The sequence below is a fragment of the Pan paniscus genome, chromosome 10 (assembly GCF_029289425.2).
Source record: "Pan paniscus chromosome 10, NHGRI_mPanPan1-v2.0_pri, whole genome shotgun sequence".
NCBI classification, from domain to species: domain Eukaryota; kingdom Metazoa; phylum Chordata; class Mammalia; order Primates; family Hominidae; genus Pan; species Pan paniscus.
In genome coordinates this window covers 45,368,558-45,391,603 of record NC_073259.2, presented here as the reverse complement: position 1 = coordinate 45,391,603, position 23,046 = coordinate 45,368,558, and the positions used below count along the sequence as shown (strand labels likewise).

At 48.1% G+C, this 23,046-nt stretch overlaps 1 pseudogene; it reads right to left on the bottom strand.

The window, feature by feature from the left end:
- Positions 1-7,188: 7,188 nt before the first annotated feature.
- LOC129393511 (adipose-secreted signaling protein-like) lies at positions 7,189-13,203 on the bottom strand (annotated as a pseudogene).
- Between the last annotated feature and the right edge of the window lie 9,843 nt (positions 13,204-23,046).

Genomic DNA, 23,046 nt, shown 5'->3' with positions numbered 1-23,046 from the left:
GGACTTTAGTTATTTCCAGCACGGAGCAGCTGCCCAAGTTACCTGGGAGATGGGAAAATCGTGTGAAAGCTGGTTAACCCTTTGAGGATTACAATAATGGTGGAAGCAGAAAGGAGAAGGAGTTTCACTCCAGGATGTACGTAGATGAGTGTGACTTTAGAGGGGGTGCCATTCTGGAGCTGGGAAGAAGGCAGCCTGCCTGGCTTCCTTTTGAGGCCCCCTCTCCATTCCCTCAGTCAGATCTCTAGCTCCTCCTTCCAATTCAGCCCTTCCCCAAGCAGCCTATTCCCCACCCAAGATCCCAAGACCTAGATATCTGAAGATGCTTCCTCCTCAGGACCAGCCCTCCCTGCAGTCCTGTACTTCAAGGCTCAAGTCTTGTCCACTCCAAATCACCACTGGGATTCCTAAGTCCAGGACAGAGCTTCAGGCAAGGAAAAGAGAAGAGTTGGGAAAGCCAGTTTCCAACATTTATCAGCCACGTGTACCTGCAAACTATATACCTTGGGTAAATCGTCAATCTCTTGAAATGGGAATAAAACCATCTGCCTTGTCTTTCTTACAGGGTTTTCAGAATCAGATAGAGAAATGTTTGTTATAATGTTTGAAAATGGGAAAGTGGTACTTTCTCATTTCTCAGTTGTGCAGGCCTGGCCTGCAATTTGATCTTTGGGGCCTCTTTGCCTGACTTCTCACTTCAACATTTCCTTAAAAATTGTTTTTGCTGGCCGGGCGCGGTGGCTCACGCCTGTAATCCCAGCACTTTGGGAGGCCGAGGCGGGCGGATCACAAGGTCAAGAAATCGAGACCATTCTGGCCAACATGGTGAAACCCTGTCTCTATTAAAAATTAGCTGGGCGTGGTGGCGGGCACCTGTAGTCCCAGCTACTCGGGAGGCTGAGGCAGGAGAATCGCTTGAACCCGGGAGGCGGAGGTTGCAGTGGGCCGAGATCACGCCATTGCACTCCAGCCTGGGAGACAGAGCGAGACGCCGTCTCAAAAAAAAAAAAATTGTTTTTGCTATCAAAATTTCCTCTTCAAAATACCTGAATCAGGTTATCTACCACTTACGCTTAGAATAATGTGCTCATGAGCCACATGGGGAAAATGCAAAAAACAATTGAGATAAATATGCGTTAAAAAATGAAATTTTAGGCCGGGTGCGGTGGCTCATGCCTGTAATCCCAGCACTCTGGGAGGCTGAGGCGGGCGGATCACGAGGTCAGGAGATCAAGATCATCCTGGCTAACACAGTGAAACCCCATCTCTACTAAAAACACACAAAAAAATCAGCTGGGCGTAGTGGGGGGTGCCTGTAGTCCCAGCTACTCTGGAGGCTGAGGCAGGAGAATGGCATGAACCCAGGAGGCGGAGCTTGCAGTGAGCCGAGATTGTGCCACTGCACTCTAGCCTGGGCGACAGAGCAAGACTCCATCTCAAAAAAAAAAAAAAAAAATTAAATTTTAGCCGGGCACGGTGGCTCATTCCTGTAATCCCAGCACTTTGGAAGGCCAAGGCAGGCAGATCACGAGGTCAGGAGTTCGAGACCAGCCTGACCAAAATGGTGAAACCCCGTCTCTACTAAAAACACAAAAATTATTGGGGAGTGGTGGCGCGTGCCTGTAATCCCAGTTACTAGGGAGGCTGAGGCAAGGGAATCGCTTGAACCTGGGAGGCGGAAGTTGCAGTGAGCTGAGATTGCGCCACTGCACTCCAGCCTGGGCAACACAGCAAGACTCTGTCTCAAAAAAAAAAAAAAATTAGCCCAGCGTGATGATACGTGCTTATAGTCCCAGCTACTCAGGAGGCTGAGGCAGGAGAATCGCTTGAACCTGGGAGGTGGAGGTTGCAGTGAGCAGAAATCATGCCACTGCACTCCAGCCTGGTCAACAGGGCGAGACTCCATCTCAAAAACAAAGAAATTTTGTATTTTGGAATGGAAGACCTTGTCCTTCATTTTATTTTAAAATGAGAAAAAAAAAAACTGGACACCATCCAAGTAAGCTGGAGAAATATGCTAGGGGTCCTTCTCTGGGCACTATAAATCACACTGGCCATCTCTACCCCAGCGTGTGATTGGTGTGTTAGTCTGGCGTCCTGCATTCCATTTTCAGTTCCTAAAGGGCAGGCCACCATCAAATCTATTTCTAGCACTATAGAATATTAAGACTTTTCTTTTTCTTTTTTTCTTTTTGTGAGACAAGGTCTTGCTCTGTTGCCCAGGCTCACTGCAACCTCCACCTTCCAGGCTCAAGTGATTCTCCTGTGTCAGCCTCCCGAGTAGCTGGGATTACAGGTGCCCACCACCACACCTGGCTAATTTTTGTATTTGTAGTAGAGAGACGGTTTCTCCATGTTGGCCAGGCTGGTCTCAAACTCTTGACCTCAGGTGATCTACCTGCCTCAGCCTCCAAAAGTGCTGGGATTACAGGCGTGAAGCCACCGTGCCTGGCCTTAGAATCTTTTTTTTTTTCTTGAGACCGAGTTTCGTTCTGTTGCCCAGGCTAGAGTGCAGTGGCACGATCTCTGCTCACTGCAGCTTCTGCCACCTGGGTTCAAGTGATTCTCCTGCCTTAGCCTCCCCAGTAGCTGGGATTACAGGTGCATGCCGGACATGAATATTAGAGTCTTAAGTTCCGACAGGGCAGGGCCACCATCAAATCTATTTCTAGCACTACAGAATATTAGTACTTTTTTTTTTTTTGAGACAGGGTCTTGCTCTGTTGCCCAGGCTGGAGTGCAATGGCACGATCTCGGCTCACTGTAACCTCTGCCTCCTGAGTTCAAGCGATTCTACGTCAGCCTCCCAAGTAGCTGAGACTACAGGCGCTTGCCACCATGCCCGGCTAATTTTTGTATTTTTAATAGAGACAGGTTTCACCATGTTGTCCAGGCTGGTCTCAAACTCGAGCTCAAGCAATCCACCCGTTGTGGCCTACCAACGTGTTGGGATTACAGGCATGAGCCACCGCGCCTGGCCAATTGGAAGGTTTTAACTCTGACAAAGAGAAGAAAGAGAGAGGCAGTCAGCAGGAACTGTATTTCTCCACGTCTAGCTTGCTTGATCTCAACGACCTTTTTTTTTTTTTTTTTTAATAATACAGACCATAGTCACAAGAGTGATGTATTTTCAATCTCTCATTTTCAGGAAGAGGAAACTCTTACAAGCAGAATGTACTATATGTAAGTGTAAGCTTCACACAGCCAAAAGTGTATCTGGACAACACTCTATACATAAGCAGTGTTGAAAACACCCTGCAATGTAACTAATGGATAGGCTTGAGTGCCCTGAGCCTTCCTTGGGTTGTTTGGGTTACAGCTAAACTAGCCTCTGCCTACGCCCTTTTACAAAGCAAAGATTCCTTTTACAATGCAAACAACCATTCCCTAGCGTTTCTGTCTTAAAGATCAAAAGTCTGCACAATTTGGCCAGGCGCGGTGGCTCACGCCTGTAATCCCAGCACTTTGGGAGGCCGAGGCGGGAGGATCACCTGAGGTCAGAAGTTCGTGACCAGCCTCAACATGGAGAAACCCTGTCTCTACTATAAAAATACAAAATTAGCCGGGCATGGTGGTGCATGCCTGTAATCCCAGCTACTCGGGAGGCTGAGGCAGGAGAATTGCTTGAACTTGGAAGGCGGAGGTTGCGGTGAGCCAAGATCGCGCCATTGCACTCCAGCCTGGGCAACGAGAGCGAAACTACGTCTCAAAAAAAAAAAAGAAAAAACACCAAAAGTCTGCACATTTTATTTTCTGAAAGTAAGAAAGACATATAAAAACAATTCACAGCTGGGTGCGGTTGCTGGTACCTGTAATCCCATCACTTTGGGAGGCCAAGGCGGGCAGATCACCTGAGTCAGGAGTTTGAGACCAGCCTGCCCAACAAGGTGAAACCCCGTCTCTCCTACAAATACAAAAATTAGCCGGGCATAGTGACACGCGCCTGTAGTCCCAGCTACTGGGGAGGCTGACGCAGGAGAATAGCTTGAACTCGGGAGGCAGAGGTTGCAGTGAGCCAAGATTGCACCACTGCACTCCAGCCTGGGGAACAGAGTGAGACTCCGTCTCAAAAAACAAAACAAAACAAAAAAAACACATTCATTCAATCTAGCAAATATGCCTTGTCCATTTCACTACCCCTAACATCACTGCTGCTACCACCACCACCACCATCACCACTCCAGAGACTCACAACCCCTTCTACTTCCAGGGTTGGAATAGGCTCTGGCCAACTCCATTTCCACCGCCACCACCACCACTACCCTTGAGAATGGGCTCAACTCCAGGGGGATACAAAATCCCTTCCCCATCCCCTTAGATCCATTATTCATTCATCCCATAAATATTTATTTATTTATTTATTTATTTATTTATTTTTGAGATGCAGTCTCGCCCTGTCACCTACTCTCGCTACTGTGTGTTAGGCACTCTTCTATTAATAGGTGCTGAGGATACAGTAATTGAACTCAGCAGACAGAGTTCCTAGTCTCATTAAGCTTACCTTCTAGTGGGAGGAAACAAGAAATAAATGAATAGATGAGGCTGGGCATGGCAGCTCACACCTGCAATCCCAGCACTTTGGGAGGCTGAAGCACAAGGATCACTTGAGCCCAAGAGTTTGAGACCAGCCTGGGCAACATGGTGAGACCCCATCTCTACAAAAAAAATTATTTAAAAACTTATGAAAAAATGATGAGCCAGGTGCAGCGTCTCATGCCTATAATCCCAGCACTTTGGCAGGAGGATTGCTTGAGCTCAGGAGTTTGAGACCAGCCTGGTCAACATAGCGAGACCTCATCTCGACTAAAAAATTTTAAAAATTAGCCAAGTGTGGTGCTGTGCACCTGTGGTTCCAGCTTACTCAGGAGGCTGAGGCAGGGGGATCACTTGAGCCCAGGAGGGCAAGGTTGCAGTGAGCCTTGATTGCACCACTGCACTCCAGCCTGGGTGACAGACCGAGACACTGTCTCAAAAAAAAAACAACAAAAAAAAGAATAAGCTGGGCACGGTGGCTCATGCCTGTAATCCCAGCACTTTGGGAGGCCAAAGCAGGTGGATTGCAAGGTCAGGAGTTCAAGACCAGCCTGGCCAACATGGTGAAACCCCATCTCTACTAAAAATACGAAAATTAGCCGGGTGTGTGTAATCCCAGCTACTCAGCAGGCTGAGGCAGGATAATTGCTTGAACCCTGGAGGCGGAGGTTGCAGTGAGCTGAGATCCTGCCACTGCACTCCAGCCTGGGTGACAAAGCAAGGCTCCATCTCGGGAAAAAAAAGAAAAAAGAATAGATGAGAAGATAGTTGATGATAAGTGCTATGATGACAATTAGAACCCAGGATCGATAGGAAGTGACTGGGGGAGAAACCTAGGTATGGCTGTCAAGAAAGGTCCCTATAAGGAAGTGCTATGTACATGCAGACCTGAATGACAAGGAGTCAGCCATGCAAAGAATCTGGGTAAAGAGCATTTCAGTCAGAGGGAACAGCTAATGCAAAAGCCCTAAGGCAATAGCAAGCTCACGGTGCTTAAGAAACAGAAAGTCAGTGAGGCTGAAGCCCATGTGTTGAAGGAAGAAAGTATAAGATGAGGTCAGAAAGGGAGGCATGCCCTAGCTAGTGGAGAAGCTCTTAGGCCAGGGAAAGGAGTTTGGATTTCATTGAAAGTGTAATGAGAAGCCTTTGGAAGGTGTTAAGCTCAGAAGTGGCACGATCTGATTTATGGTTTTAAAGGATCATGGTAGCTGCTGAGTGGAGAATAAATTGTGGGATCAAGGGATGCAAGGGAAACCACTTAGAAAGCTATTATAGTGGTCCAAGTGGAAACAGTGGCTTGGACAAGGATGGTGATAGAGGGCGGGGCTGCTGAGAAGTGGAAGGACTCAGGAAATGTTCTGGAGTTGGAGTACCCTAATGACCTGCCTTGGCTCTCTCTGCATGGTTTATGCATATCAAATAATTATCAACAGTCGACAAATATTTATTGAGTTCCTACCACGTCCCAGGCACTGTGCTACGCACTGGAAGTTACAGCCCAGAGGAGAAGGCCCACTCCACCTCCTTCTGCCCTACTGCCATAGGAGCTCTAGTTTGAGGAAGCTACTGCCCATCCCAACCTCACCCCATTTGCAGGGCGAGAGGCACACCCATTACCCCACCCTACCCACCCCTGCACTCTATTCCAATGCCGATCTGGAACTGATGGGGTGGGGGCAGTATTTACAGTTGGAGAATTGATGCCATAAAAAGAGTCCAAAGTCCTCTTAAAGGTCTCAGAGCAAAGACCAGGAGAGCCCAAAGCTTCCAGAGTGGAGAGGGAGTACAGCTAGGGCCATGAGGATGAGGCAACTCTTGGTGCCCACACCACTGCTAGTCCTTCTCTGGGTTTCCAGAGCCCAGACTTCCTCAGTCTTCACTATCCCATTCCGCCAGCACCTATTCCCTCGTCCCCACCTTAGTAAATGTCTGGGTCTTGTATGCCCTCTGGTGGCACAATCGTGGCACTGCAGCCCATAGTTCCCGACTTTTCACTACTCAATCTGTAGTCTTCTCTGGCTCACGGCTCCTAGGGGCAGTATGGGAAATTCTGGAAATCAGGGAAGGGCTGGAACACTGGTCTCTGGGTGTTGGAGGGATGAGCGCACCCTCCATCTAGTTTTATACGCAATGCCAGATTCGTCTTTTATGAGTTGAATTAACCATGTTTGAGCACCTACTGTGAACTGATCCCAGTCACCAACCCGCTGACCCAAGCTCAGATGACTGGCCACTCCTACCAAAAGCTTAGAGTCTGGAGCTGGGGGATGTGAAGAAGCAAGAGCGGTTTAGAATTCATTCTGCTTTCAGCAGCAGTGTCAGAAGCCCAAACTTGACCCTCCTATCATTCCTGCTGCCTAATTTCTCTTTGTTCCTGCCTGTTTTTTACGCCTTATACTCTTGCCTTTCTATCAGTTCTGTGAGCAAGTTATTCACTATCCTTCCAACAAATGTCATTTCTGCTCACATTAGTTGGAGTCTGTTTCTGTTTTTACAATCAAGATGACTGGTATGTTGGGCAATTCATCAAGCCTTTCTGGGCCTTAGTTTCCCCCTTAGTAAAAAAGGGAGGATAGCAATGACTTCCATGCGCAAGGCCATTTTTATTAAACAAGTGTATTAGTTCTCTATTGCTGCGTAACAAATTACCACACATTTAGCAGCTTAAGGCAACACACGTTTACTGTTTCATAGTTTCTGCCTATCAGGAGACTGAGCATAGCTCAGTGGGGTCCTCTACTTCAAGGTCTCACAAAGCTACAAGCAAGATGTTAGCTGAGGCTTCAGTCTCATCTATGGTTGGAATAAGGAAGGATCCAATTCCAAGCTCATGTGGTCGTTGATAGGATTCAGTTCCATATGGGCTGGGCTGCTGGACTGAGGGCCTCAGGCACCTTTCCCTTAGGCCTCTGCCACATGGCAGTATGTCTTCATCCAAGCCAGCAAGAAGAGATTCCGCTAGCAAACAGAAGTCAATGGTCTCTTATAGCCTCATTATAGAAGTGCCGTCCATCACCTTCTGATGGATCAGAAGTAAGTCTCTAGGCCAGCCCACAGTCAAGGGGAGGGGATTACTCAAGGGCATGAATACCAAGACGTGGGGATCATTTGTGGCCATCTCAGGTTTGCCTGCCACAATGTGGTAGCTGTTAGTCATCTTTCAAGGACTCCTCAAAATGCCACTTCCTTCTTGAGGGCTTTTTAAATTCTTCCCCCACCCAAACCCATCAAAGTTAACCCCTCTTACAAATGATGAAACTTGAAAGTGTGCTGGATATTAGATGGAATTATGTTTAATTGTGTTAGGGAAGGGTAATGTTATTTTTTTATTTTTTTATTTTTTTTTGAGACGGAGTCTCGCACTGTCACCCAGCTGGAGTTCAGTGGCAGGATCTCAGTTCGCTGCAATCTCCATCTCCCGGGTTCAAGTGATTCTCCTGCCTCGGCCTCCTGAGTAGCTGGGATTACAGGCGCATGCCACCAAGACCGGCTAATTTTTGTATTTTTAGTAGAGACAGGGTTTCACCATGTTGGTCAGGCTGGTCTTGAATTCCTGACCGCATAATCCGCCCGCCTCGGCCTCCCAAAGTGCTGGGATTACAGGCGTGAGCCACCGCGCCCGGCTGGGTAATGTTATTTTGACACTAAGAAATTCCCCCTAATTTTAACATTTATTTATTTATTTAAATTGACAAATAAAAATTATATATATATACGTAAATTGTGTACAACATGTTTTGAAATATGTATACATTGTGAAATGGCTAAATCAAGCTAATTAACATATGCATCACTTCACATGCTTATCTTTTTTTTTGGTGGTGAGAACACCTAAAATCTACTCTTTTAGCAATTTCAAGTATAAGATGCATTGCTATTAACTCTATTCACCACGTTGTGCAATAGATCTCTTGAACTTATTCCTCTCGTCTAACAGATTTTGTATCCTTTGGCCAACTTCATTTCGGCCCAATCCTCCCACTCCCCAGCCTCCGGTAACTGCCATTCTACTTTTTCTACAAGTTCAACTTTCTAAGATTCCACATATAAATGAGATCATGGCCAGGTGCAATAGCTCATGCCTGTAATCCCAGCACTTTGGGAGGCTAAGGCGGGCGGATCATGAGGTCAGGAGTTCGAGACCAGCCTGGCCAACACAGTGAAACCCCGTCTCTACTAAAAATACAAAAATTAGCCGGGTGTGGTGGCATGCACCTGTAGTACCAGCTGCTTGGGAGGCTGAGGCAGGAGAATCATTTGAACCCAGGAGGTGGAGGTTGCAGTGAGCCAAGACCACACCATTGCACTCCAGCCTAGGTGACAGAGAGATTCCGTCTCAAAAAAAAAAAGAGATCACATGGCATTTGTCTTTCTGTGCTGGGCTCATTTCACTTAGCATAATATCCTCCAGGTTCATCCATATTGCCATAAATTGCAAAATTTCATTCTTTTTTATGGCTGAATATTATTACATAATATATATACTGTATACTGCATTTTCTTTATCCATTTTTCTGTTGATGGACACTCAGGGTGATTCCATATCTTGGCTATTGTGTGTGTTGTTTTTTGTTTTTTTTGTTTTTTTTTCTGAGACGGAGTCTCGCTCTGTCGCCCAGGCTGGAGTGCAGTGGCACAACCTTGGCTCACTGCAACCTCTGCCTCCTGGGTTCAAGCAATTCTCTTGCCTCAGGCTCGTGAGTAGCTAGGCACTCGCCACCACGCCAGGCTAATTTTTGTATTTTTAGTAGAGACGAGGTTTCACCATATTGGTCAAGCTGGTCTTGAACTCCTGGCCTTGTGATCTGCCTGCCTTGGCCTCCCAAAGTGTTGGGATTACAGGCATGAGCCACTGTGCCTGGCCTTTTTTTTTTTTTTTTTTTTTTTTTTTTAATAAGGACAGATCTTGCTTTGTTGCCCAGGCTGGAGGGCACTGGCTATTCACAGGCATGATCATAGTGCCCTGCAGCTTCCAACTCCTGGACTCAAGCAATCCTCCTGCCTCAGCTTTCCAGAGTAGCTGGGACTATAGATGTAAGCCACTGTGCCCAGTGACTATATCTTGGCTATTGTGAATAAAGCTGCAATAAATATGGGAGTGCAGATATCTCTTCAACATACTGGTTTTATTTCTTCAGATATATACCCAATAGTGGGATTGCCAGATCATATGGTGGTTGAAATATGTTCTTTCTGAGTGATACTACTGAAGTATTTCTTGGTGGACTATCATGATGCCCACACTTTTCTTTAAGATATTTTACTCAAAAAAGAAAAAAAAAAAGGCCAGGCATGGTGGCTCACACCTGTAATCCCAGCACTTTGGGAGGCCAAGGTGGGTGGATGGCTTGAGGGCAGGAGTTCAAGACCAGCCTGGCCAACATGTCGAAACTCCGTCTCTACTAAAAATACAAAAATTAGCTGGGTGTGGTGGTGCACACCTGTAACCCCAGCTACTCAGGAGGCTGAGGCACGAGAATCGCTTGAACCCAGGAGACGGAAGATGTAGTGAGCCGAGATCACACCACTGCACTCCAGACTGGGCAACAGCGCAAGACTCCATCTCAAAAGAAAAAAAAAAGATATTTTAGAGTAGTAAGGAGAGGGTCATAGGGACATCCTCCCTTTTACTCCCAGTTTCCTTGGCTAAATAGTTGCCATGGAAAAAGTAGATTTTGCTCTTTCCAGAAGTGGTCCAGGAAGCCAGCTCTGTATATGTGTGTAAGAGGTGAGAGAGACTGAAAAGATTAACAATATCAAACTTTCTCATCTCACAAGCCTCAAAGGGCCTGTATGTGAGTGCAGATAACTGAAATCGGTTATCTCCCTGATCCTTGCCGGCATATCACACAAATGTTTGGGAGTAACACTGGGGACAAGGGTCGTCTCCCCCCGACCCCGCCCCCACACTGGAAGTTTTATTTCTTTAGGATTCTATCCCAACCAGTCGCTTAAAAATCAAGTAACACAGACCTGAGGGGTAGGAGCTGGGGACTGCACCTCCCTGCTACTCATGGAGGACAGCAGTGCGAACGAGGGAGGGACAGGAGAGGTGGCTGAAGCAAGGCAGCAGCAGAGGTAACGGGGCCACGACCTCAGAGAACCAGCTCCGTCCTCTCCCAGACCCTGGCTGGAGCCCCTATGGCTTGGGGTGGGGAGTGGGAGTACCCACCCCAGGCCCTCCCCTCCCTTCCTCAGACAGCCTCCTTGAGGGCTCAAGCCATTTCTTCTGGCAGGAGACTGAGGCACACGGAGAGGAGGAAGTGGAAGAGGAGGATGCAGGAGAGGCAGGGTGGTGGCTTGAATGAAGGCAGAGGTGACAGGCGTGGGCAAGGCCACTCCATCCCACCCACTCGGGCCTCAGTCAAAGCCGTGCCAGTCGCTGTGCTCCGAGTGGTATTCCAGCTTGGCACCCACGCATTTGACACCGTCCAGCAGCATGCACGTGCCATGGCGTCAGTCCATGATGCAGGCTTGCACCTCCCGCGCACGCAGGTGCTGTTGCCACCTTCCCAGACTAGCAGCATCCCCTCTTTGAGGACCCCTTCTTTGTGCGCCTAGTACTCGCACTTGACACTATAACCTTCAGGGAAGGGTAGGACGCTGAGAAGCTTCAGGTGCAGGCTGGGGACAAGTGCCTGGCGGACGTCCTTGCTCAGCCTGTGCACTGGGGCGGAGCAAAGGTAATCTCATACCTGTGCAGGATCTTCAGGAACCTTGACCAGAAAGCTGCTGTCCCTCTCCTGGATGACCATGACCACCGAGTCCTGCAACTTCTCATCAAAGTGGACGTGGCTTTGGGAGCCCTCTGCATCGTGGCCTGTCACAAAGTGGATACTCCGGAATCTGGGCTTGCTGCCTTTGTTGGCTGCAGCCATGGACCCCCTCCCTGCCACGCAGCTTCCGCAGGACCAAGCCACTCATGCCCAGCAGCCTCCCATGCTCCGGGGACAACAGCAGGAGCCTTGCAGGGTGCAGCCCGGGGCGGACAGGGCAGGGACGACCGCTGAGGCCGCGGCAGGGTCTCAACGCTGAGCACAAGGAAGGGAGCAAGGCTCCTCTTTTAATTTGGTTTTCAGTCAGTTGGAACTCAGTCCTTAGTTTAGGACTGGAGCTTGGGAAAAGAGAAGCGAAGAAGAGGAAGATTTTCAATTACTACTGGGCTTGCTTCAGACTGGATCCAAGGCTCACTGCCTTTGCAGCAAGGAGCAGGAATTGCCTAGTCACGTCATGCAGTCATGTCCCCAGGAAAAACATGAACAATCACAGCTTTTCCTTTCTGGGCCTCTCCTCTTTGTTTTGTTTGTTTGTGTTTGTTTGTTTTTTTAGAGACAGGGTATCATCGCTGTTGCCCAGGCTGGAGTGCAGAGGTGCCTCGAGCTCCTGGGCTCCAGCGATCTTCTCCTCTCAGCTTCCCAATTAGCTGGAACTACAGGCAAGTGCCACCATGCCTAGCATTTTTTTTTTTTTTTTTTTTTTTTTTTGAGATGGAGTTTCCCTCTTGTTGCCCAGGCTGGAATGCAATGGCGCGATCTCGGCTCAATGCAACTTCCGCCTCCCGGGTTCAAGCGAGTCTCCTGCCTTAGCCTCCCGAGTAGCTGGGATTACAGGCGCTTGCCACCACGCCCCGCTAATTTTTGTATTTTTAGTAGAGACGGTGTTTCTCCATGTTGGTCAGGCTGGTCTCGAACTCCCTACCTGAGGTGATCCGCCTGCCTCGGCCTCCCTAAGTGCTGGAATTACAGGCGTGAGCCACTGTGCCCAGCCACCTGGCTAATTTTTATTTATTTATTTTTTTTGAGATGGACTCTCGCTCTTGTCGCCCAGGCAGGAATGCAATGGCGCGATCTCGGCTCACTACAATGTCCGCCTCCCGGGTTCAAGCGATTCTTGTTACTCGGCCTCCCAAGTAGCTGGGATTACAGGTGCCCTCAACCACGCCTGGCTGATATTTGTATTTTTAGTAGAGAGGGGGTTTCCCTATGTTGGCCAGGCTGGTCTCGAACTCCCTACCTCAGGTGATCCACCTGCCTTGGCCTCCCAAAGTGCTGGGATTACAGGCATGAGCCACCGTGCCCGGCCTATTTTTTATTTTTGAGACGGAGTCTCGCTCTGTCGCCCAGGCTGGAGTGCAGTGGCGCGATCTCGGCTCACTGCAAGCTCCGCCTCCCAGGTTCTCACCATTCTCCTGCCTCAGCCTCCTAAGTAGCTGGGACTACAGGCGCCTGCTGTCACGCCTGGCTAATTTGTGTGTGTGTGTGTGTGTGTGTGTGTGTGTGTATTTTAGTAGAGACGGGGTTTCACCATGTTAGCCAGGATGGTCTCGATCTCCTGACCTCGTGATCCACCCGCCTCGGCCTCCCAAAGTGATGGGATTACAGGCATGAGCCACCATGCCCAGCCCGCCTGGCTAATTTTTAAAATTTTTTTGTGGAGACAGAGTTTTGCTCTGTTGCCTAGGCTAGTCTCAAACCCTGAGCTCAAGCAATCCTCCCACCTCAGCCTTCCAAAGTGATGGGATTACAGGTATGAGCCACCACATCTGCCTCTGCTCTTTGTTATCCTCATTTCTCTCCTTCTTTCTAAGGTCACATCCTCCCTGATTAAGAAAAATACCACCGGCCCGGCACGGCGGCTCATGCCTGTAATCTCAACACCTTGGGAGGCCAAGGTGGGTGGATCAGCTGAGGTCAGGAGTTGAAAACCAGCCTGACCAACATGGCGAAACCCCGACTCTACTAAAAATACGAAAATTAGCTGGGCGTGGTAGCATGCACCTGTAATCCCAGCTACTCAGGAGGCTAAGGCAGGAGAATCGCTTGAATCTGGGAAGCGGAGGTTGCAGTGAGCCGAGATCATGCCATTGCACTCCAGCCTGGGCAACAGAGCAAGACTCCGTCTCAAAAATAAGAAAAATGCCACAGACGCTGCCTTAACCAAGTGATCGAATTTAAGAGTGCCAAAAATGGGACAAACCGATATCATATGCCCCCAATGTGAGGCACTGGGAAGGACACAACATCACCTACGTAGTATTCTTTTTAAGATGGGAGTCCTGCCCTGTCACCAGAGCTGGAGTGCGGTGGCGCGATCATAGCTCACTGCAACCTTCACCTCCCAAGTTCAAGCAATTCTCCTTCCTCGGCCTCCCAAGTAGCTGAGATTATAGGTGTGCACCACCACACCTGGCTAATTTTTTGTATTTTTAGTAGAGACTGGGTTTCACCATGTTGGTCAGGCTGGTCTTGAACTCCTGACCTCGGGTGATCCGCCCACCTCGGCCTTCCAAAGTTCTGAGATTACAGGCGTGAGCCACCTCACCCGACCACCTATGTGGTATTCTTACCAAGAATGTTTAACCTGAATCGAGGAAACCAATTGAGGGACACCTCTAAGACAATTAGCCTGCATTCTTCAAAAATATCAAAGTTATGCAAGAAAAAAATTGGGAAACTTTAATAAGACTAGAGAGACACAATTAAATACAACACATGATGCTTTATCAGAGCCCCGATTTTTAAAAAAAAACTATAAGGACATTATTGGGACACTTGGGGAAATGTAGATTAGATAATGGTATATCACTGTTAGATTTCCTGAGTGTGATAATTATCTTGTGGTTATGTAGAAATACCCCTGTTCTTGGTAAATACCAAATGAAGTCTTTAGGAAGGAAGTTAATGTCTGCAACTAACTCTCACATAGTTCAGCAAAAACACACACCTACATAGTGATAAAGCAAATGTGGGATAATGTTAACAACCAGTGAATCTAAGTGAAAGGTTTATGTGTTCATTGTATTATTCTTGCAACTTTTCTGTAGGTTTTAAAATGTTCATGGGTAGGCACCATGTAATCCCAGCACTTTGGGAGGTTGAGGCGGGCAGATTGCTTGAGCTCAGGAGTTCCAAACCAGCCTGGGAAATAAGGCGAGACTCCATCTCTTTCTTAAAAAAATTAAAAATTAAAAAAAATGTTCAAGGCCGGGCATGGTGGCTCACGCCTTTAATCCCAGCACTTTGGGAGGCCAAGGCAGGCAGATTACTTGAGGTCAGGAGTTCGAGACCAGCCTGGCCAACATGGTAAAACACTATCTCTACCAAAAATACAAAAATTAACTGAGTGTGGTGGCACATGCCCATAGTCCCAGCTACTCAGGAGGCTGAGGCAGGAGAACCGCTTGAACCCAGGAAGCGGAGGTTGCAGTGAGCTGAGATCACGCCACTGCACTCCAGCTTGGGCAACAGAGTGAAACACTGTCTCAAAAAAAAATATTTTTAATTAATTAATTAATTACATTTTTAAAATGTTCAAGATAAAAAGGGAGATGCCAAGCGTTCACAGTTTTTATGCCAGCAGGAAAGTACTCCAAATGAGGAAATTAACAGTGTACTATGATTCCTCTACATTTCCTATTTCCCATGGAGGTAGGCATAGGGGGAAGAGTGAGTATCTACCTAACAGGCACTCTGAGTGTTAAGTGCCAGCAAAGCAGGGGCACTGAGTAATATTTATTTAGAAATAATGTGATACTTGACATTTTCCCCAAAATGTCAAATTTGTCATGGAAATTTTCAGAACATTTTTAGCATTCTTAAATTTTTTTTTACAGTTGAATTGTTTGTTGAATTAAGTTGTTTTCAACTGCATGGGGATCATCGTAGTCTCTTGAGTTCTTAGTGCATCTAAAAGTCTTTAGCCAGGCATGGTGACACACACCTGTAGTCCCAGCTACTCAGGAGGCTGAGGCAGGAGGATCGCCTGACTTCAGGAGTTTGAGGCTGCAGTTAGCTATGATTGCACCACTGTACTCCAGCCAGAGTAACAGAGTGAGACCCTGCCTCAAAATAAATGTTTTTGAAAATAAATAAAAGTCTTAATGTACCCCATACCCATCCTGGCAAACAGGCTGGGAGCTGGGAGGCAGGGAAACTAGGAGACTGGAAAATTGTGAAAAGCCCTTTGGAATTGGGCAGCAGTTATCTAGGAGGCAAGACACACAAAGGACCCGAGTCTGAGAGTCCAGGGAGTGAGAATGGAAACTTTACACTTCAGACAACGCTGAGCTGTTTTAGAGTTCATGTATTTTCATTGTTTATTTTCTTTTTGTGTTTCCTTAGTATTAGGTAAAGTTTTTTGCTCACTCGTTTAAAGTGAGCCTCTCTTGGTATGTGGAGAAGGACCAAGACAAGAGGACTATGCCCACTTTGGGGCAGAATTCTAAGGGGAAAAGAGAGCCTTCTAAGCTGCCCCCTTGGCCAAGTGTGTTTACAGAAAAGCCATTTGCCCCCTCCTCTCCTCTCTGGTTGTCACTCCTCCTGCTGTCTCCCTTCTCTGGGCTCTATTCCCACCCCACCCCTCAGACACACCTTTCTTCCTTCCCAGTGTGGTGTAATGAACAGATCAGTCTAGGCTGTCAAGTCAAGGAGACCTGGATTCCAACCAATTGGAATGTGACAAGGACAAACTTCAAAACTTATTCTTTTTTTTTTTTTTTTTTAGGTGGAGTCTTGTTCTGTCGCCCAGGCTGCAGTGCAGTGGCACAATCTCGTCTCATTGCAACCTCTGCCTCCCAGGTTCAAGTGATTCTCCTGCCTCAGTCTCCTAACTGGAATCACTGGCGCCTGCCACCATGCCCGGGTAATTTTTGTATTTTTAGTAGAGACGGGGTTTCACCATGTTGGCCAGGCTGGTCTTGAACTCCTGACCTCAGGTGATCCACCCACCTGAGCCTCCCAAAGTGCTGAGATTACAGGCGCGAAGCACTGTGCCCAGCCAGAAACATTCTTCCTTTCAACAAACATTCATTAATGCTTACTAGGTGGCAGGCACAATTCTAGGCACTGGAAATACAGTGATAAGTAAAGACAGACAAAGTTCCTGCCCTCAGGCAACTTGCAGTCTCATCCAGAGAGGCAGCTAATAAACAAGCAGACAAAGAATGAGATTATACAGCCTGAAAAGTGTGTCGCAGAATCTGGTTAACATACTGCATGATGGCTGGGCGCGGTGGCTCACGCCTGTAATCCCAGCACTTTGGGAGGCCGAGGCGGGCAGATCACAAGGTCAGGAGATCGAGACTACGGTGAAACCCCATCTCTACTAAAAATACAAAAAATTAGCCAGGCGTGGTGGTTGGCGCCTGTAGTCCCAGCTACTTGGGAGACTGAGGCAGGAGAATGGCGTGAACCCGGGAGGCAGAGCTTGCAGTGAGCTGAGATCGTGCCACTGCACTCCAGCCTGGGTGACAGAGCAAGACTCTGTCTCAAAAAAACAAACAAACAAAAAAACACCATACTGCGTGACTCCAACTATAGGACATTCTGAAAAACACAAAACACTGGAAACAGTAAAAACATCAATGGTTGCCAAGGGTTAAGTGTAGGGAGGGATGAAGAGGAAGAGCACAGAGGATTTTTAGGGCAGTGTGAAACTAATCTGTGTGATACTATAATGGTGGATACATGTCATTTAGACATTTATCCAAACCCCCAGAATGTACAACACCAAGAGTGAACCCTAGTATAACTGTAGCACTTGCAGTTCAGTGGTAGAACTAGAACTCTCCCCTGCCTAGTGTAAATTGTGGACTTGTGACAGTGATGTGTCAATGTAGGTTCATTTTAACAAATTTACCACTCTGCTGCAGGATGTTAATAGGGGGTAGGCTGTGCATGTGTCAGGGAAGGAAGTATGTGGGAACTCTGGACTTTCTGCTCAATTTTGCTGTGAATTTAAAACTTCTAGGCTGGGCGCGGTGGCTCATGCCTGTAATCCCAGCACTTTGGGAGGCTGAGGCAGGCGGATCACAAGGTCAGGAGATCGAGACCATCCTGGCGAACACGGTGAAACCCCATCTCTACTAAAAAATATAAAAAATTAGCGGAGCATGGTGGCAGGCGCCTGTAGTCCCCGCTACTCAGGAGGCTGAGGCAGGAGAATGGCATGAACCCGGGAGGCGGAGCTTGCAGTGAGCCGAGATGCGCCACTGCACTCCAGCCTAGGCGACAGAGCAAGACTGTCTCAAAAAAAAAGAGTCTATTTTTTAAAAACTGTGTTGCAGGAAATTAATAACTGTGATAAAGGGTAACTGAAGGGGCCTACTTTAGGTAGGGTGAAAAAGGAAGCTCTCTTCAAGGCTGTTTTCTCATTGATAAAATGGAGGTAACAATATCTGCCTTCACAGAGTTGTTAAAGTTCAAATAACATATATATGAAAGGCCCTTTTAAATTGCCAGGTGCAGTGGCTCATGCCTGTAATCCCAGCACTTTGGAAGGCCGAGGCAGGTGGATCACTTGAGGTCAGGAGTTTGAGACCAGCCTGGCCAACATGGCAAAAACCCTGTCTCTACTAAAAATACAAAAATTAGCCAGACGTGGTGGTGTGTGCCTGTAATCCCAGCTACTTGGGAGACTGAGGCAGGAGAATCACTTGAACCCAGGAGGCTGCTGTGAGGCAAGATTGTGCCACTGCACTCTGGCCTAGACAACAGAGCAAGACTCTATCTCAAAAAAAATAATAAAAATAGGCTGGGCTCTGTGGCTCACGCATGGAGAAACCCCTTCACTACTATAACTACAAAATTAGCCTAGCATGGTGGCGCATGCCTGTAATCCCAGCTACTCAGGAGGCTGAGGCAGGAGAATCACTTGAACCTAGGCGGCGGAGGTTGCAGTGAGCCAAGATTGCGCCATTGCACTCCAGCCTGGGCAACAAGAGCGAAATTCCATCTCAAAAATAATAATAATAATATAAATAAATTGCTATGTATCTTCTCATGTGATAAAATATGGAATATTACCTATAATATACTGGTAGGCAGCTCTGAAATAGCTTCCAATGATCTCTGACTGCTGATATTCAGGCCCTTATGTAACTCCCACACTCTGGGCATGGGCTGGGTCTAGTGACTCAATTCTAAGAAATAAAATGCAGCAAAAGTGATCAGATGCCACTTGCAAAATTAGGTTACAAAAAGACTGTGACTTCTATGCGATCTCTCTCTCTCTTCCTTAAAAGTAGGCTGCTGGCCAGGCATGGTGGCTCATGCCTGTAATCCCAGCAGTTTGGGAGGCCAAGGAGGGCAGATCACAAGGTCAAGAGTTCGAGACCAGCCTGACCAACATGGTGAAACCCTGTCGCTACTTAAAATACAAAAATTAGCCAAGCATGGTGGCGCACGCCTAATCCCAGCTACTCAGGAGGCTGAGGCAGGAGAATGGCTTCAACCCGGGAGGCGGAGGTTGCATTGAGCTGAGATTGCGCCATTGCACTCCAGCCTGGGCAACAAGAGTGAAACTCCATCTCAAAAAAAAAGACATTTTGGGGCCAACCAGGGAGATTTAAATATAGACTATGATTAGATTAAATGAAAATTGGCCGGGCACAGTGGCTCACGAATGTAATTCCAACACTTTGGGAGGCCGAGACAGGATTGCTTGAGCCCAGGGGTTTGAGACCTGCCCTGGCAACATGGTAAAACCCCATCTCTACAAAAAATAACAAATAAAAAAAACTAACCAGGCATTGTGGCATGTGCCTATAGTCCCTAGCTACTAGGGAGGCTTAGGTGGGAGGATCCACCTGTATTATGCACCTCCCATGTATAATACAAAGGAATGAAATGCTAATCACTGTGGTATCTGGGTGTGGGGGACTTTCAGGGGAGGTCCCAGCGTGCTGAGCCCATGGAAGGTCAGGGTGGACTAGAGTACCCGGCCCACGGGCTGTAATGGAAAAAAACCCAGGAGGTAGATTCTGAAGATCTGGGTCTGAATCCAGATCCGAGCGTTGACTAATTGGCCTTTGAGAAGTCATTTAATCTCAGAAGTGGAAGGGACCTAAGAGGTCTTTCCATGGGTTAGTCACAGGCCAGATGCCAAAACCTAGGCCACTGACCCTGTGCAGGTTCTTTCCACTACGTGCTGCTTCCCTGTTTATGATATTCTTACCCGCAATAACAACTAACTTTGGTACAGCAATTTACATCTCATGAAGCGCAAGTGTTCCTCTTGAGCTCTCACAGAACCTCTTGTTAAGCCACCATCGTTCTTTTCTAGTTTTAAAAGAACTTGGGAGGCCAAGGCAGACGGATCACAAGGTCAGGAGTTCGAGACCAGCTTGACCAACATGGTGAAACGCCGTCTCTACTTAAAATACAAAAAAATTAGCTGGGCGTGGTGGCACACGCCTGTAATCCCAGCTACTCAGGAGGCTGAGGCAGGAGAATTGCTTGAACCTGGGAGGCGGAGCTTGCAGTGGTGAGCCGAGATCACACTCCAGCCTGGGCAACAGTGAGACTCCTTCTCAAAAAAAAAAATAAATAATAAATAAAAAAATAATAAGCAACAGGTTGTGGGGGCCAGGCACGGTGGCTCACACCTGTAATCCCAACACTTTGGGAGGCCGAGGCAGGCAGATCACCTGAGGTCAGGAGTTTGAGACAAGCCTGGCCAACATGATGAAACCCCATCTCTACTAAAAATATACAAAATTAGCCCGGTGTGGTGGCACGCACCTGTAGTCCCAGCTACTCGGGAGGCTGAGGCAGGAGGATCCCTTGAACCCAGGAGGTGGAGGTTGTAGTGAGCCAAAATCACTCCACTGCACTCCGGCCTGGGAGACACAGTGAGACTCCAACTCAAAAAAAAAAAAAAAGAAAAGAAAAGAAAAGAAACTGAGGCTAGTACAAAGGTAGCAAGCAATCTGAATTGATTGTTCAGAGTCAGATCAAACTCCTTGTTCTACTCTTCCCCCCTTCTCACTATTGCAATTAACTAGTCTTAAAAAAATTTTTTTAAGTAAAAAATAAAAGTAAGAAACTGAGTTTCTGAGATAATAAATGGCTTGCCCACAACCAGCAAATGGCAGAATTAGGACTTGCCCTCTGGTCTTCAGGCTCTAAATCCTGCATTCTTTCCAAGGTACCAGATGAGGCCTGTCTAGGACCGTGACACTAACTGCACTCCTCACACCACACATGCAAGACCTTATTTGCAGGGAAGGGACAGAGGCCTCTCTGCACAGAGCATCCCTGAATGACCCTTACCGGTGCTGACTTCAGGTCATTCAAGGAAAAACCCAGACTCCTTCTGGCTCTGTGTTACCCCAGAAGCATATGAGAGTCCAGACCTCCAATCCTGGGAAACCACTCCAGTCAAAAGTCTTCCAGTCTCACTTCCCAACCTGGTTGCAACCAAGTGGTTGCCAGCTCCCTCTGTCCTATGACTACCCTCCTGATCCATGATGAGGGGCCACAAGTCTTTGCCAGCCCACCTCCCTCCACCCCAGGAGGCTTCTCTCCAAGGCCCACTTCCTCAACCTTATTCAGTCCCTGCCTCTCCCCAATACCCTCTTCCCAGGTCCCAAGACTCATACCCCCTTACAGCAGTGAGAAGCACAGTAAGAGGCAATGGTGGGCCCAAGGGGCAGCAGCTGTGAACAGCTAGCACAACGCTGTCTTCAATAATTCATTCCCAGGGAGGTTGCAGGCACCATGCCCTCACCCTGAGCTAGAGATGGCTACCACAGCTCAGATCCTTAAACTGAGAAGGGTGGGAGTCAAGGGTGGGGCAGAGGCCAGTGGGAGCAAGTAGAAAGGTACCCAGCCTGCAGGCCAGACACTGGCACCTCTTTGTTAGAGAGGGGCTCTGATGTGGGCTCAGAGCAGGGATCCCGTGAGATAAAGGAACACGCAAATTGCCATGAGCTGGACGGGCAGAGAGGAAGAATCCAAACACATTGCCTCACTCCCACTCCCTCCAGCTGTACATGCCAGGGTCAGCCTCTTCCCTCATGGCTCTGACCTTCTCAAGGCCACCCTCAGCCTCTTGTCAGCAGCCCCACCCTCCTAAAGGCCCAAGTCCTCTCTGCTCCAGCTGGCATGTTTCAGCTGCCCCCACTTGGGGAACTCTTTTCCCAAAGAACTCCCACCACATGTGCCTGTAATCTGAGTCAAACATCGCAGAACCTTTTCCAAGGATCCTAACCCCCACCTCCATCTCTTTTCAGCCCAGCTTCCCTGACTAACCTCTGATGTTTACAAAGCTTGTAAACGTGTGGGGGTGGAGGAAGGACTTGAACTGACCCCTTGGGCTGTGCTGTGCTGTGATTCAGAGTCCTAAAGCTTTAGGAATTTAGCGAGAGCAGTTCCTTGCTTCTAGTGAGGGAGAGAAGGTGGTAAATTCTAGGCCAGCCCCCACATTCCCCTGGCCACCCTAGAGATCCTGCCATCAATACCCGTTCTCCATGTGGGGCAGCCCTAGAGTTCCACTCATGTTCCAGGCTCATTGCTCACTGCAATCCGTTCTGTGAGACTGGAATCACCTATCATGTGCATCAGCAGACCCAGAGGGGAAACTGGGATCTAAGACTAAAAGAAACATATTATCAAGCACCTACTATGTGCTAGGCTGAGCCGGATTCTGGGCAGCAAGAGCATGAAGCCAATCACCTCAGCCCTCTCACCTTCCCCTCCTTCCCAGGTACCAGAAGGAACCTCCAAATGCACACAACAGTCATACTATCTGTCCCAGAGTGAGCAAGAGTTAGGTCTTGAACCCACAGCTGACTCCCCAGTCTGTCCAGAGGCCTGATTTGGGAAGGAGGGTGCGATCTTGCTGGGCATTGTCAGCAAGAAACCCTTCAGAAATATTTATAGCAAATGCTGCATCAGGGGATGGAATCTGAAAGTTCCTCGAAGCATCAAATAACACCATGAGTCCAGAGGCAGAGCCCAGAAAAAGAAGGCACTGCAGCAGGAGGGATTGAGGTTTGATATTGGAGAAACTTCCCCCAGAGTAATATCTGGAACTGGCAATGGGGATTCCCTGTGGAAGCTACTTCCACAGGATTTTCTCAGAAGAGAAGGGATAGGTACCTTTTTCTGGTCTAGGTAGAAAAGATAAAAAGGGATGGACATGGTGATCTCTATCTTTGTAGTATACAGACTTTCAAATATCAAGGCCACTAAGCACAGTTGTGCAGATTATGCCTTGCTGAGGAGGCAAACGGACACTGAAATCCAGCTCTAGATCAGTTACCTCCTGCTGCAGAGCTGTGTCTGTACAGACTAGCCAGAGTGGCTTGTAGGGGCCCTGCCAGATATCCCAAGTCCTGACAATCTTGGGGTCTGAGGACAAGGTGAGCAGGGAGAAGGGATGAAGGCTGCCTGGGAAGCCCTGGGGGCCTGTTTGCTAGAGCTCAGAGCCTATATGGGCCAAGTTAGAGGGCATAGCTTCCAGGAATGGATCCAGGGTAGAGGCCCCTCTCAGCAGGGTGCCCTGCCCAGATACTATGAGGTTTGAGCCAGAGATGAAGGCCCTGAGGGAGCTTGAGTGGGGAGGAAGAGGATATGCGTCTTGGGCAGGCCCTGGAGAAGGATAATCCTGCCAGTCACATCACAGAAAGGGCCTGGGAGAGGGCAGTTCTGGGGACCTGGAGGATGGGCTGCTGGCTCTAGCTCTGAAGTTCCTACCTTCTCTGCAGAGCAAGATGGAGAAGGGGCCTGTGGT